The sequence below is a fragment of the Equus asinus genome, chromosome X (assembly GCF_041296235.1).
Source record: "Equus asinus isolate D_3611 breed Donkey chromosome X, EquAss-T2T_v2, whole genome shotgun sequence".
Lineage (NCBI taxonomy): Eukaryota > Metazoa > Chordata > Mammalia > Perissodactyla > Equidae > Equus > Equus asinus.
In genome coordinates, this window is record NC_091820.1 from 2,077,920 (window position 1) to 2,093,814 (window position 15,895).

Genomic DNA, 15,895 nt, shown 5'->3' on the forward strand with positions numbered 1-15,895 from the left:
AGGCATTCTTATCTGGCAGGACTTTCTAGGGGCCAAGAGATCACCTTCCAGGAGCTAAGAGCAAAGACCATACCTCTCTTCAGGTCAGGTTAATTCTTCACTTCAAACATATGTATATACTCTGTCAAGGACTCTGATTCTGAAGTGCATTTTGAGACATAGTTGGAGTGATTTCTCTTGAAGAAAAAAATGGAAGATTGAAAACCATGACGGAGCTTAAAACTTACAATATGCAAATCCTAGCTAAATGGTAAAATGCCTTTGCAAGCAGGCTACCTGTTATTTTCTTGAGTGATTCTTGATAGGCAGTTGGTTGACACTCCTTTGCATCTAAGTCCTTCAGATAACAAAGGAAATTGTGCTGTTTCTATATGAATAATATAATGCACTGTTTGTATAAAAAACTTTCCATGTCATTGTGAAGGATGCAACTATTCCCTCTAAACTCATTTAAAATCCACCTTGGAAGCTCCTTTCATGCCTAGTCAGTTATAATGGTCAGAAAAATTTGGAATAAAAAAATAAAGCAGGATGGGTTACATCTTTCTGCATCCAGAACTGCTCTAATGCTATTGGGTGACTGGGCACATCAGAGCACAGTTACAGACTTAAACAAAACCCCACGAAGCGGGAGGTGCCTCTAAGGTTGGACGCTTTCGTTTTCTTCCAATCGGGACATGCGTGGCTGAGACCTGTATCCAGATGAAAATGAAACTCCCAGGGTGATTCTGAGCCTGCTCTTCTCTAAACAGCAATCTCTCAATCATTAATCCATTGCCTCTTTGTCGTCTGACCTCCAGTATCATGCCCTTGCTTCTTTCTTAGCATTATTATGTATTTCACAGATGCAATTTTCTCTCAAATTGCACATCAGTGAAGGTCACGGGTTTCTTAATTCTGAAACTTTTGACACCTCACTCGACTTCGTCGCCAGGGACCTACTTGCTATTCTAAGAAGAAGCTGCTCTTCTGATAACTGAGAATTAACCTGAGATGTGGGCTCCTGAATCCCAGATGCTCTTTTGGGGACTGGAGTAAATAATGCTTTTTGGAAGGCTTTATGCTAAATGCTGGTGTGGTCCAAGGCTGGGGGGCAGTGAGGGGCCACGCAATAGATGAGAACAAGGGTGAGGGAGGTTGGGAATGTGAATAAAGCAAAATGGGTGAGTATGGCTTACCTCAGATTAGTTCCCACTGTTTTATGATCTCCTTCATGTTTTTTTTTATTAAGACTTTATTCTTTTAGAGCAGTTTAAGTTTCACAGCAAACTGAGAGGGAGGTACAGAGATTTCCCATACATCTCTGGCCCCACCACATGCACAGCCTCCCCATTATCAACATCCCCCACCAGATGGTACATTTGTTGCAATTAATGAGCCTACACTGTCATGTCATCCTCACCCAGAGTCCATAGTTTACATCAGGGTTCACTCTTGGTGGTGCACATTCTATGCGTGTGGACAAATGTATAACGACATGTATCCATCATTACGGCATATATAGAGTAGTTTCACTGCCCTAAAAGTCCTCTGTGCTCCACCTATTCATCTGTCCTTCCCCCCAACCCCTGGCAACCACTGATCTTTCTACTGTCTCCATAGGTTTGCCTTTTCCAGAATGTTCTATAGTTGGAATCATACAGTACATAGCCTTCTCAGATTGGTTTCTTTTGCTTAGTCATATGCATTTCAGGTTTTTCCATGTCTTTTCTTGGCTTGATAGCTCATTTCTTTTTAGTGCTGAATAATATTCCATTTTCTGGATCTAGTAGAGTAGTACAGTTTATTTATCCCTTCACCTACTGAAGGACATCTTGGTTGCTTCCAAGTTTGGCAATTATGAATAAAGCTGCTATAAACATTAATGTACAGGTTTTTGTGTGGACATAAGTTTTCAGCTCTTTTGGATAAATACCAAGGAGCATGGCAAAGATGCGTGGTATATATCTATATCTATATCTATATCTATCTCCTATTGCTTATGTTCCTCTGGAGAACCCTGACTGATACACCAGCTAAGTGGTTTTAGAGTTATTGAAGTTTTATAAGTTTTGTGAACCTCAATTGACACATCTTTAAGATAAGCATAAACGTACCTACCTCCTAGTGTTGTTATGAAAAGTAAATATGATAGTGTATGAAACACACTGGGTATATTCTCTATAACAAGCTGTATGCTAGAAAATGATTATGATTGTTTTGGCAAACCAGTATATTACTGAGAACTCTTTTGTTAACCTGTACTGTCCCTCCCCAAGGGCACCTGGCTGAGGGAGGAAAGGAAGGGTTTGCTCCAGCTGAAAGGGACCTCTCTGGGAGCTCCAGGCTCTTGAGTCACTGCTATTTAGTGAGTGAGTCATGTTTGCCCTACATGGAGTGATGTAGGCTCTGGAAGAACCAGTATTGCTGTTCTAGCTGTTGCATATCTAGAAGAGCTCAGATCCAGGGTGAGGGAGAAGATGGTTTCTGGGCATCCAGCCTCTATATGGGCACAAAAACGTTCTTGGATTGTCAAGGGTTTTGGGACAGCAGATGATGTGGACAACTGGGCACGGGCTTTGTAATAAAACAGATCCAAGAATTTTTCTTTTTTCAGGTCTCTTGCTCACTATCTCTATTACCCTAAGCAGACTGCACCCTCTTGAAGCCCCAGGCTCCCCACTCACGTGTTCTGTGTCAGCAGTATGGGTAAAAAGTTGAGAGGTGCTCTTGAAAATAAAGAAAAAGAAAAGAAGAAAGTGGTCTCTGACATAAAATATAACGCCAAGACCTATTGGGTCAGAGAAACCATGTGCAAATTCTCCTGAGAGAGATTAGTTTTAGGGTAAATAAAAATTCAACTTACACTGTATTACGTTACCAAAACTACAGGAAAACAGTCTACCATTAAGGTTGTCAATGACGGAACCATAGAAATGGAGCTTTCCAGGGCAAAGCTCATCGGCATCACCCAGCACATTGCCTAGGAGAGGGAATCATCGCAAGAGTGATGGATACCAAGCCTGATGATACTCCCCTGGACGTGATGGCCTGAGATGCAGACATCCTGATCTCAGTGGCTACGGTGGGGGGGATCCTAACTTGTTCTGATTCTGTGTTCGTAAAGTGACCTTCTAATTATTCTTTGATTTCCCACATAGATTTCCTTATATGCATTTTCAGGTCTGCATAATTGTTAAATTCCCCTTTGGGAGAAAAAATGAATAGAAAAAGAGAGAAGAAACAAAACACAAGTTAGCATTTTATGTTGTACATTGATCGTATGAGTTTAGTTAATGTCACTCTATTGCTGAACACTGCATTCAGTCTTAATTTTTGAGCTTTAATACTAAAGACTAGATCTTGCACCATGATTGCATTCATCCAGAGGAGATATTTGGGGCTCTTCAGTCATCTCCTGGTAGTAATCTCCCTCTTAATGGTTCTGTATTGGTTAGCTATGCTGCATAACAAATTACCACACATGTAGCAACTTAAAATAGCATACAGTGATGATGCATTTATTATAGGTGGGTGAGATGAGTGGACATATCTGGGCTTACTGAATACTCCATTCAGGGTTTTACCAAGCTACAATAGAGGTGTCATCTAGGCTATGTGTTTTTTCTGGATTTCAGAGTTCCCTTCCAAGCTCATGTGGTTGTTGGCAAAATTCAGTTTACTGAGGTTGTAGGACTGAGATCCACATTTTCTTGCTGGCTTTCCTTGGGTCTGCTCTTGGCTCCTGGAGGCCCCCTTCAGTTCTGGGTCATATAGGTCTCTCCATATGCAGTTCTCACTTCTTCAGATGTGGTAGAAGACTCTCTCACTCAGTTAAGTCATAACAATATGGTAGCTCACTTCTTCAAAACCAGTAGGAGAATCTCTCACTCAGACTGAAGACAGAGTCCCATATAACATAACTTAATCATATAGGTAATATCTTATCACTTTTGCCATATTCTTTGGCTAGAAGCAAGCCACAGGTTCTACCTGCACTAAAGAGGAGAAGAAAGTACAAAGACTTGTGTCCTTGGGGGTCACCATAGGGGGTGTCTGCCACAAATGTCCTCTGCATGGCTTTTCTCGATGGATTTCTGGTCAAATGGTGATGCTTAACCACAATAGGGTCGTTAAGAAGTCTAAATTATATGAAATATGCAAAACCACAAGCACATCATAGATGATGAGTAACGTGTTCCTCTCGATTTCCATGTGAGTTTCTTCTCAGGATCCTATCAACCAGTTAGGGAGACTATACAAAATGTTACTAGGAAATAGCAAACTGAAGTAACCTCTTACATTCCTTTCCCCACACTTGACAGGACTCGGAACAAGTTCCCTCAGGAAAACCTCGATTGAAAAAAATTGAGTGAAAAAAAAATCCAAGTGGCAACACCTTTCTGTTTCATTTAGCATGTATTCCCAGGTAATGAAATGCGATTCCATTTCTTCATGTGAACTATCTATCAAATCGCAGGTCCTTATCTCTGGTGTGTTAGGATCTTATTTATTTGATTTTATGCAGCATCCTAGCACCATGAACAAATCCTATTTTTGATGTGCCAGATAAAGGATATGTAGAGTTTATCAAGTGTGATTGTCACTGTTTATTGCACCAAAGAGTTAGTGCAGAATGCGAGAGATCAGCATCGATATGTTAACTTACTGCAATTCTGCAATGCCAGCCTTATTTAGTTTGCCTCAAATGAATCTTCTACTCAGTATATAGGTTTTTTTCCCCTTTAAATAGTGCATTTTGTGTTATGAATAATAAAAAAGGTCTTTTAAATCTGCACCAACTGTGGCCTTGCTTTCACTTGATGAATTAAGTTATCAGATTTATTCTGTAGCTGAAACCCAACTGGATTATAATGGAGGACAAACCATATTATTTTGTTATATAGAGGTAGTGGAATCCGCAGACACAATTTATGCAATTATAGGAGCATCGCATATGTTGGCCAGGTTGTAACTAAAGTTGCAATGTCCTTGGTTTCAGAGTCTCTCCTACTGTCAGTTGTTCCCAGAATTTGTTCCTGAGGATTTTCTTGATGCCAATGGGTGGAGCATGAATTACGAACACTACCTAAACTATGTAAATGTTAGTGTCTAGTGCCTGATAGTGGTGATGGGCTTCAAGTGGAAGCTTGAATTCTAACCTGTCTCACTACAGAGCCAGATCACTTAGATAGAGCAGAGCATTTGCAATCCTACAGATGCAAGATTACCCAATACGTATCCAAAACCCTCATTAGTGCACTAAGACAAGGTAACAAGGTGTGTCTGTAAATCAAGGGCCTGATTCCTTGTTCCCTGTCTACCACCAGGGAAACTGTGTTGCTGGAGGAAAGAGTTCTTCCAAATCATAGCTCTTGGGTTTCCCAGGCTCCACCAATATGATGTTAAAATGGATTCCCACTATCAAGGATAAACTACATTTCTTTAGTTATGTTCCATAGTTGGTTTGAAGCAATTCTACAAAAGTCCAAAATTTCTTACACTTCCACTGAAGATCAAAGGAGATGTCTCAAGGTTGCTCATGCACCAGTCCTTTGTGAGCAGCCCATGACTACTCTACATGCAAAGTTGTGTGTGGGTGCCATTGCTTTCAGAAATTGCATGCAAGCTGGCTGTCTCTGGTCCCTGTCACAGCTAGGGACTACCTTAGCACATGCATCTTTGGATGAGACCAAATTTTACTGAGTTTTTCAAAAGCCTCATTTGCCAAAACAATACTGTAGTCCATGCAGAACTTATGTGAGTCACTATCTCTTCTGAGCTACACTTTACCAGTATGAGCACTGTAGTGGCTCAGTAGAAACATGTGAGATTTATAAATTGTTAATGAAGATGACCCCTTTGGTATTTTGCATGGAGGTTCTCTTAACTGTGCCCTGCTGCAACCTTGGGTTCCCTGAGACTCATTCATGAGTCCCTGGATGGAAGACCCATGGACAACACATGGACATCACAGCCTAGTGAAAGCTACCTTCAATGGCTGAAACATTAGACCTGACCATACTTTTCTCATTAAGTCAATTGTTTTCCAACTGCCCTTTGCTGGTAAGTCAATTTTTTTCCAACTGCCTTTTACTGGTTGGTTCCACGTGTTCCTTTTTTGTGTCAGCTACAAACACACTCAGAGCTGAAGGCACACCTTAATGACACGGAAGCTTGACAACGTTACCAGATTTTCTCTAAGGGCTCTTGCTGGTCTACATGTCTAAGGGTCTTCCATCTTGCCCAAGTGAACATTTTGGACAACAATCATTTCATTGTGGGTCAATAGTAATGACATAAAAGTATAATTCCTGGTGGATCATGGGGTAGAAACTTGAAGAAAAAAATATTTAATAGAATCCATGCTCTGTTCCATTTACCTAATGAACAGAAGACTATTTCCTAAGGCTATGTTTCAATCAGACACTAATAACAAATGAAAAGATGCTACCTGTGTTCCCAGGAAATGCCAGTGGCTGTGTGAGTGATAAGATAATCTATTACTGACCTTCCCTCTTTCCTTATTTCTCCTAGAGTGAATTCAAGGTCTCATTTACCATGCAAAAGACATATGGGTAATGGTTAATTGGAGTGAATAAATTATAGGAATTATATCCGCATCCAGGTCCCACAGGGTTCTGTTTTTTCCTTCCACAGAAGTGACTGACCTCGTGCTCAACTAATTATCTCCTTGGCCTCGGTTAGTCAATTGGGTTAAGATGTCAGAAGATCGTAAAACCAAAGTGCTGTTGCTAACTTGGTTTTTCTCATCCTCATTAGTTTTTAGAAGCATGCTTCAAAGTCAGAATATTACATTCTTCCTATTTTTGAAAGACAGCTAGAGAGAAGGAAGACTGGAGTTGGGTTAGAGTCAGACCTCTTGGAAACGGACAGGGGCCTGAAAAGCAACCTTTGACTCTACACATTCAACAAATGAGTGTTTTCACTGTGCATTCCCTTAACGGGTCATGGCAGATCGGTTTTGACTGCATTCTATTTTTCTTTAGGGTGAAGTCGTTTTTCTTGAGTTGTGGAGCAGTTGCTGCAGTATTAAATCAGAGTCGCTGCGGCAGAACGGGCACATATGGGCCATAAAATACCAAGATTGGAGCTGATTGGGATATCAAATTATGGGAAGATTACCTAGGATGACAACATGATGGGTTTACCTTGCCTCAAAAATGGAGATGTTGTTTTCTTCCTCTGCAGGATGACACATTAATGAGGACATCGGCGGACGGGTGGCTCACTGGAGAGGAGGAACGAGGAGGGAGTTTACCTTCAAGGACAAGTCAAGATTCTCTTCTTCTTTTTTTCTTTAAGAAAGGAAAGCAAGTAAATTACATGTATACAAGTAAGATGGCAGTTTGCTGAGCACTTGCTTACAGAATAAAAGGGGAAGCAGACTGTTAGGAACAATATGGAATGGAATCGAGTGGAATTGAACCTACCATCTCTGCCTTTGTAGCTCCTCTACCAAACAGAATTGGATAACAGAGGACTGACTTAGGAGACTGTTTTCCTTCTGTTTTATAGGCCCTGGTCTCCTTGGGCTCAGTTGGACTAGACACAAGAACAAATATTTGTGTTTTGTTGTTATTTATTACCATCTGCTCCAATAATGATAGATCCAATAATGATACTTTAGCACAGCTTTCCTCTATTCACATCTTGAGGAAATTTACATGATAAAACAAAGCCACATAGCTCAATAGTGATTAAACAGCAAGCAGTACTACCAAAAGCAAGCTTTTCACCAAGCGTTAAAGTCGTACTTTCTGGAGCTTTCCTATGTACAAAGGGAACGAATTCAGCAGCCTCAGAGTCTAAAAACAAGAGTCTTGGAGTCTGTTGATTTCATGAATATTCTCGGAGCACAAAGAACCCAGTAGGGCGATAGGATGTGAAAATAATTATGTAAGCTCAGATTGCCAAAAATCTCATTTGAACAAGTCTTAGCCACACAGATGCCTTCTAAAACTGTAGCCTGGGATGAAAAGCCCTACTAGGATTTTATCTATTTATTTACTTATTGTGAGGAAGATTCGCCCTGAGCTAACATCAGTTGCCAATCTTCCTCTTTTTTTGCTTGAGGATGATTAGCTCTGAGCTAACATCTGTGTCAGTCTTCCTCTACTTTGTACGTGGGATGCATCCACAGCTTGGCTGATAAGTGGAGTAGATCCCACCTGGGATCCAAACCCGCAAAACCCGGGCCGCCAAAGTGGAGTGTGCGGAACTTTAACTACTCGACCACGGGGCCAGCCTTCAGGATTGTAAACCAAGGCAGTCTTCAATCTTTCAAAAGCTGCACCTCAAGGGTGGGAGAAGATTCTCAGGAGAAGTCTATGGAATCACAATGACTTGCTCCACTGGAGCGAACTTTGGTGGACACGTGGTAGCTTTCTAAAGCATTAAATGTTAAACTCTCTGATCATTATGGTGAACAGACTTTACGGTGGCGCTATGTTCTCTACCTCCTGGTGTTTGTGCCTTTGTAGAATCCTCTCCCTTTAAATGAGAGTAGAATGCATTCCTTTCGTGTAGCCATTTCTTTGCCATGGGAATGTGGCAAAGGTGATGAGATGTCACTCTCATGATTATATTATATTATTTAAGACTCCATCTTACCAGCAAACTCTCTAGAGTCTTGTTCTCCTCGCTGGCTTTGAAGGTGAACTGCCATGTGTCCTACGTTCTCACAGAAATGAATTCTATCAAGTTTGGAAGTGGCCCCTTCCCTAGTTGAGCTGCCAGATGAGAAATCATCCTTGACTGACTTCTTGATTGCAGCCTTGCCGAGCACCCAGATAAGCTGTAGCTGGACTCCTGACCAAGAGAAACTGTGGGATAATAAATTTGTGTTGTTTCAAACCTCTAGCTTTGTGGCAATTTGTTATACAGCCATAAAAAAATGAATATTCTCATGTATAGTAGCAAAGTTGAACACCTGCTGCTCATGTCACCACCAGTGGTTGGTATCCAAGGCCCCGTCCATTCTATACCTAGCTCATTAACCTTCCAAAGCCATGATCAAGCCACCCCATCTCCATCAAGCCCTCCTTGAGATGCCAGCCCATGTCTCTGCAGTGTTGGCTTTTCTGACGCAGGTCTTCTACAGACTGTCCTCAGCTGCTTCACCAAGCACTTTAGAGCCATGTCATTCTACGGGGAACTCCTGCCTGACCCTGAGCCTTCACTAAACCCCACCATTACTTTTCCGTTTATCATTTTGGAGAAAATGGAAGCAAAATGTTAATGAGAACAGTGGGTAAAACTTTTCGCCTGATTTCACACTCTCTAATCCCACCTGGATACTCAGTGCTGCTCGGCAGCCTGCTGATTTACCTCTGGTTGAACCACATTTTCCACATCAGCTTTCACAGGTATTCTTTGAAACATTTCCTTTTAGAATGTGTGGTATGAGTTGAGAGTCTAGATTTATGTGTATATCTAGATGTTTTAGCACACCTAGATAAGATTTACTGAAAAGTCTATTTTTTTCCTCCATTGGATAACCTTGGTAACTATAGAAAATTAATTGGCTGTATATATGTGGGTATATTTCTGGACTCTATTTTTTTCAGAGGATCTATATGTCTCTCTCTTCTTTTTTAAAAAAAGATTTTACTTTTCCTTTTTCTCCCCAAAGCCCTCTGGTACATAGTTGTATATTCTTTTTAGTTGTGGGTCCTTCAGTTGTGCTATGTGGGATGCCGCTTCAGCATGGCCTGATGAGCAGTGCCATGTCCATGCCCAGGATCCGAACCAGCGAAACCCCGGGCTCCCGAAATGGAGCGTGCCAACTTAACCACTCGGCCATGGGGCCGGCTCCTATATGTCTCTCTTTATGCCAATGCTACACTGCTATCGACTGAATGTTTGTGTCGGGAGGCGCAGCCTCTGGGAGGGGATTAGAGTTAGATGAGATCATGAGAGTGGAGCCTAGAGAAATCACTGAAATGAATACAACAAAAAGTATAACTGGTAAGCAAATAGGCAGATAAAATGGAAAACTAGAATACTCAATTCATCCAAAAGAAGGCAGGCGCCAGGGGGTGGGAGAAAAGATAGAATGAATAGAAAGCATATAGTAAGGTGGAAGCACTCATGATGGCATTACTGTAAATTAGCTAAGCTTCCATTCAAATACCGAGATTGTCAGATAAGACACACAAAACATGAAGAGCCAATGTTCTTTCTATAAGAAGTGCAACTTAAGTATAATCTCTGAAGAGGTTCAAAGAAAACCATAAGAAAGAATCTATGATGCAAATATTAATCGTAGGAAAGTGGAGAAGTTATATTAACATCAGACAAAATAGACTTCAGGCCAAGAACTGTTAGCAGAGTTAAAGAGGGAAACTTCTTTCACCGATGTGACCCATCCTTTTCGTTAAACACCCCTGCAAATCAACAAAATCCTCCTTTCTCTTAAACATGCTGTAAACATCTCCATCCATGTGATTCTCTATTGGAACTTCTTCATCTCAGAAGAATTATTGTTCTTGCTCTTCCTCAGACAGATTCCATTTATTCTTTCACAAACACAATCCCTGGCTCAGGAACTCAGCTCTACATTCTCCTTGAATTTGCTTTTCCCTCATCATTACTCTTTTAGCCTCTTCTAAAATCCCTGCTCTTCTGACATCTAACTTCTGGCCACATGACCCTCTAGTCTCCGAGTCCTGTGTATGACCACCACAGTAGCTACTCAGCTTTTCTTTCCTGGTGAGCTCCTTTCTATGGCTCTGAAACAGTCCAGAACCCCTTCACAACACGTTGCTTAAGTCCAGACTTTCTGCTCCTCCCAGCCAGAAACTTGATATCCATGTGCCCTTCACAGATACAAGTACCAGCATCATCTAGCAAACCGATGGAAATGTTAGCTATGAAGTACCTTAGGATCTACCCCCAAACTACTTCTTTGGGGGTAGTTTTCCCTAAGGATTGATTATGTCAGTCTGCAATAATCCTGGGCATTGCTTTCTCTTTCACAACTCCCCATGTAATTGCAAAGCGAAGCCAGGATGGAGAACTGTGAGTACAGAGCTTTCTCTCCATCCTCCAAACCATCAAACACACCTGTGCTGGGTCCCATTCCTTCTCAGACACACTCCCTACTGGAAGGGAGTCTTGGATACACATTCTAGTAACAGCAAATGTCAGTACTTAAGTTGGTAAATATCAATTGCTGCCTAAAATTTCTGCCACTGTGGCAGGTCATTGAAATTTTGTTCTGACGATTCTATTATCACCTCTACTTGGCAGTTCCCTACTCTGGTTATAGACACAGTCAACCTGTACCTTGAACTCTCAGGCTTGATTCAGGATTTCCATTCAGATTAGGGAACTTCTCTTTAGTCAGTAGAGCAGTTCTGTGTGGAACACAGCAATGTTAAAAAGCTTCAAGAAAAGACTTTGGTTTCAATGTATTAGCAAATAATAGTGCTACAATATGTGTTACTCAGGATCTGTTAATTTGTAAGAAAATACCTTTGTTTTAAAGTACTTGGCATTTCTTTAAACATTCTACACAACTAAAATTTAAAATATCGTGATCCTAAATATTGTGCAAATAGCACACATCTATTGTTTGGAAAAAGTGTGCAAATTGCACACATCTAAAATTTGATTCTCTGGTGTAGAATCCGGGTTTGGTATCCTTGTGCAGGGATGGATTGAAGAGGCGCTCTCAGGAGGAACCCATAAGAGATCAAGGGAAGCAGGAAAGGAGAGGTGGGGAAGCCAGGGATCCTCTCAGACCCATCCCGAGTGCTCTGGTGTAGAAGTTGCCACGGAGGTTATTTGTCACCCAGAGGAAACGGAACCGAGCTGGGACACCCCAGCATCAGTTAGGCATTGGCTAGGAGTTGCCTCTGGGTGTGTGAGGAACGATGAACTGCCAGGCATTCCAGGTGATGTGGAAACAAAGGATGACTGTGCAAAAGAGGGCAGGTCTGAACCACAGCGGCCAACACAGCATCCCTGCAAAGACCATCTGTGTGGGGAACAACAGCATCTGCTAGCATGAAAACCATCTAGAAAACTCTACGTGCACACACTCTCTTGACTCTTTAATAGAATGCCATTTATTTCCTGCAGTTTCTTTTCCTTGAGGCCATTCCATTGTCTCTCTCCTACACCTTCGCCTGTTACTTCGAGTTTGTCACAAGCAATTAATTTCTGTCTCTGAAAGCAACCCTGTTGAATTCACCAAGGACTCATGGCTCTCAGCAGCGTTCGAGCCTCACAATTAATGCACAGAGTTTTAGTCGTTTCATAATATGCTTCCTCTCAAGAAGAAAAGATGTTCCTGAAAGCTCCCACAACCGTTCACGATATTTCCAACAGTCTCAAGGAAAGAAAAGTTACAGAAATATATATTGCCTGTGTGTTTTCTTGCATTTTTAATTATATACATATTCCATGTCTAAAACCTTCATTCTCCACTTGATTCTCATCTCATTTATTCACTAAGAGAATATATGAGAGGTAAGAGAAGATTTCACAATTGATAGAACCTTGATTTCAAGATTTTTATTAATTTACTCACCTTCTCTTGTTTTTTTTTCTACTTAAATAATGTCTTCTCATTCTTCTCATATAAAATCTGCTCTACCCTCATGCTTTCGAAACCCATGATGAGATATGTCCCTTATTTTGTCTTTATACTTATTTCCACTGTAGAGTAACTTATTTGAGTTGCAATTGTGTGTATTTAAATTGCAGGTTACTATGAATATTAGAGCAGACTAGTAGTTCACAGACTTTGCCCGATGTAAGAATTAACTCAGTGAAGCCTTTAACATGCAATTTCGTGGGCTAATTTCCAGGTACACCGGTTCCATCAGTTTGAGTAGAGCCCAGGGATGTGCGTGCTCAACAGACAGCCCCCGGGGGATTGTGAAGCAGGTGGTCCATGGTCCAGAGCCTGAGAATTGCTAAAGGTGACTGGCCCCAGAGAAGCAGAACTTCGGCTAATGTTTTTATGCCCCTCAGCCAATATTTTGCATCAAATGGGTGCTCAGAAATACTCTTAACTGTAAACTGACCACTAGTGGTCAGTGGTTCCCACATTCTTGTGAAACCATCCAAAATACGCATGCAACTGAAGACTCTGATTTTGAATTTAAATGTGAATTTAAATGGGTTAGGTTCTCATGCCTTTTGTATTAAATGATAATATGTCAAATGCTGTCATTCAAAATTTTCAAATGTTTTATTCTCACTATGCTCTCAGTGTATTTTGTCTGTCTGATCACTTGTTCATAGATAACTTGTTTACACTGCTTGGAGCAACACCTATGCCCTACCATGTTGCCAGATAAACTCCTATTCATCCAACAAAACCTTGAATATGTGTCACCACCTCTGGAAAGTTCTTTTTTACATCTCTTCATCAATTTCTGTGCAAATATTTCTTGTCTCTGTACTTGAAGTATTTCTATGAATACACCTATCACATTCTCATTGTGTGTATACATGATCACCTTCCTCTTAGACTTAGTTTCCAGTAGAAATTATTTGTTTATTTGTTTGTTTGTTTATTCATTAACTTATTCATTCTAATTTTCAGTGTTTGGCAAATGGCCTGAAACATGTCAGAAAAAAAATTAGTTGAATTTAACTAGATTTTATTGCCCTGTTTCAACACCTGGGAGTAATTTTTGTCTCCTTGGGGACATTTGGCAATGTCGGGAGACATTTTTGGTTTTCACAACTGGGAAGGTGGTGCTACTGTCATCTAGTTAGTAGAGGCCTGGGGTACAGCTAAATATCCTACAATGCACAAGACAGTACCCACGGCAAAGAATCATAGGGTTCAAAATGTCACTCGTGCTGAGCCTGAGAAACCCTGATTACATTGTATGCTCCCTGATAGGAAGTTTTGTCATATAAGTTGATATTTCTCAAAGTACCTAGCAAAGTATATACCCAGAGGAGTTACCAGGCAATATGGCAAAGTCAATTGTATTAAATGAGTTGATGCTTGTTGATTGATTAATTGAACAGAAGAGTTAAACATTTTCCATTTTATGTGAGATTTTTGAAGGCATAAGTGGGCACCTTTATTGTCAGAATGAAGTCACATGAAATCTGTCTGATGTAGTTAATCTTTCCCTCATGTTTTTCTCATACTACAAATGAATCCTAGGGTATTTTCTCCATTTACCATATCCTTACTCACTTCAAATTATGGGTGAGAATAATAGTACAGAAAGTTTCATCTGATTTTTTTTTACCCTTGTAGATTCTAGATCATTTTTGTCAATGTGAAGAATGTCACAAGGGTCAATACAGACAGTATTTCAGATGAAACAATCCCAGGACTGTGTTTAGAATGGGACAGATCTGCCATTTATGATGGTATCATTCAATATTCCCCATGTAGCCGTACGGGTAGAAGTAATTTTGCTTTTATTTATTCTGTCATTACTGAGAGGACTTGAAGCACGTGCTCATTACTGAGAGAAGTCTACATCTAGCCTTCTGACAGAGTTGAACTTCGGCAAGTGAGCTGAGTGTCTATGAGAGGGACAGTCTTTGTTGTTGGATATCCTACAGTCCAGAGAAATAACGAGGGTTCAATCCTTGTATTATACCCAGTGCACTGATGGGACAGGGCATCTGATCTAGTCTGGTGAGTCACGGAAGATTTCCCAAACCGAGGGATGGCTGAGCAGTCTGAGGAAGGTTGAGGATAGCCTTGAGTAGAGGTTGAGTGGAGAAGGAGAGGTCAACCTATTATTAAACAATCAGAAACGTTCCTCTGTGAGAGAAAGCACAACATATTTTAAGAGCAAAATTGGGTCCTACCCAGCTGATGCTTAACGTGGGAGAAGATGGGAGAGAGGGAGCAGGAGAATGATGACATGAGGGCAGCAGGTGGAAAGGCATTAAAGGACCCAGGAGACATGGAAAAGTGTTTAGAATTCATACAGAAAGTGATGTGGAGATTTTTAACCTGGAAATGATGTGATCAATTTTCTCTTTTAGAAGGATAACTCTGGAAACATTGCGTCGACTGGTTTGGAAGGGAAGCAAGATGGCGGCAATGAGAAGATACTGAGTGCTCTTTTTTGGAACCACCTTGTTTCCTCTGAACTTTACAACATTACTGTTATGCTAATGGAGGTAGGGTACTGGTGTGGTGTAGGAGAGAGGGACAGCTAGAAACAGACAAGTTCAAGAGGGATTTACCAACTAGAATTGACAAGATATGCTGACTCGTAGGATCTTGGCGGAGGGAAGAGAGCAGAATCAGGTATGATTCTTAGATACTTTTGGCTTGGAAAGCGAATGGTGGTGACACAAGTTGAGGCAAGGAACACCGGGATAGCAGCTATCCCCAGTGGAGTGCTGGCAAAGAGGGGTAGATGATGCATTTTGGACATGATGAGTTAAAGATGATGGATGCACCCAAATTAGGATGCCCTCTAGGTGGTGAAAGAAAAGTGAGGAGATTAGAAATATAGCTCTGGGCCGGCCCAGTGGTGCAGCTATTAAGTGCGCACATTCCGCTTCTGGCGGCCCGGGGTATGCCGGTTCTGATCCTGGGTACGGACATGGCACTGCTTGGCACGCCATGCTGTGGTAGGCGTCCCACGGATGAAGTAGAGGAAGATGGGCACGGATGTTAGCTCAGGGCCAGGCTTCCTCAGCAAAACGAGGAGGACTGGCAGTAGTTAGCTCAGGGCTAATCTTCCTCAAAAAAAAAGAAATACAGCTCTGAAATTGCAGATGGAGGTTTGAGATGATCACCAGAATTCTCCTTCTTCATGCAAATCATTCTCTATTTTCTCTAGAAAGAAGAGGTCTGTGTTCGCCAATAGTGTGAAAGTATTTGAACTTGAGGAAGATGGCTGGAAAATATTAGCTGTTATTTCTTATCATGAAAACAGACTTGAAG

At 41.2% G+C, this 15,895-nt stretch overlaps 1 protein-coding gene across 1 annotated transcript in view; it reads left to right on the plus strand.

Moving 5' to 3' along the window:
* The window catches only part of LOC106845887 (uncharacterized), a 369,420-nt gene extending 354,300 nt beyond the window's left edge, over positions 1 to 15,120 (plus strand). The window contains exons 10-13 of the mRNA XM_070501822.1: positions 4,305 to 4,408; positions 7,192 to 9,368; positions 12,819 to 12,932; positions 14,983 to 15,120. The gene's annotated coding sequence lies outside the window, so the exon portion shown is untranslated. The remainder of the gene's footprint in view (positions 1 to 4,304; positions 4,409 to 7,191; positions 9,369 to 12,818; positions 12,933 to 14,982) is intronic.
* The last annotated feature ends 775 nt before the right edge of the window (positions 15,121 to 15,895 follow it).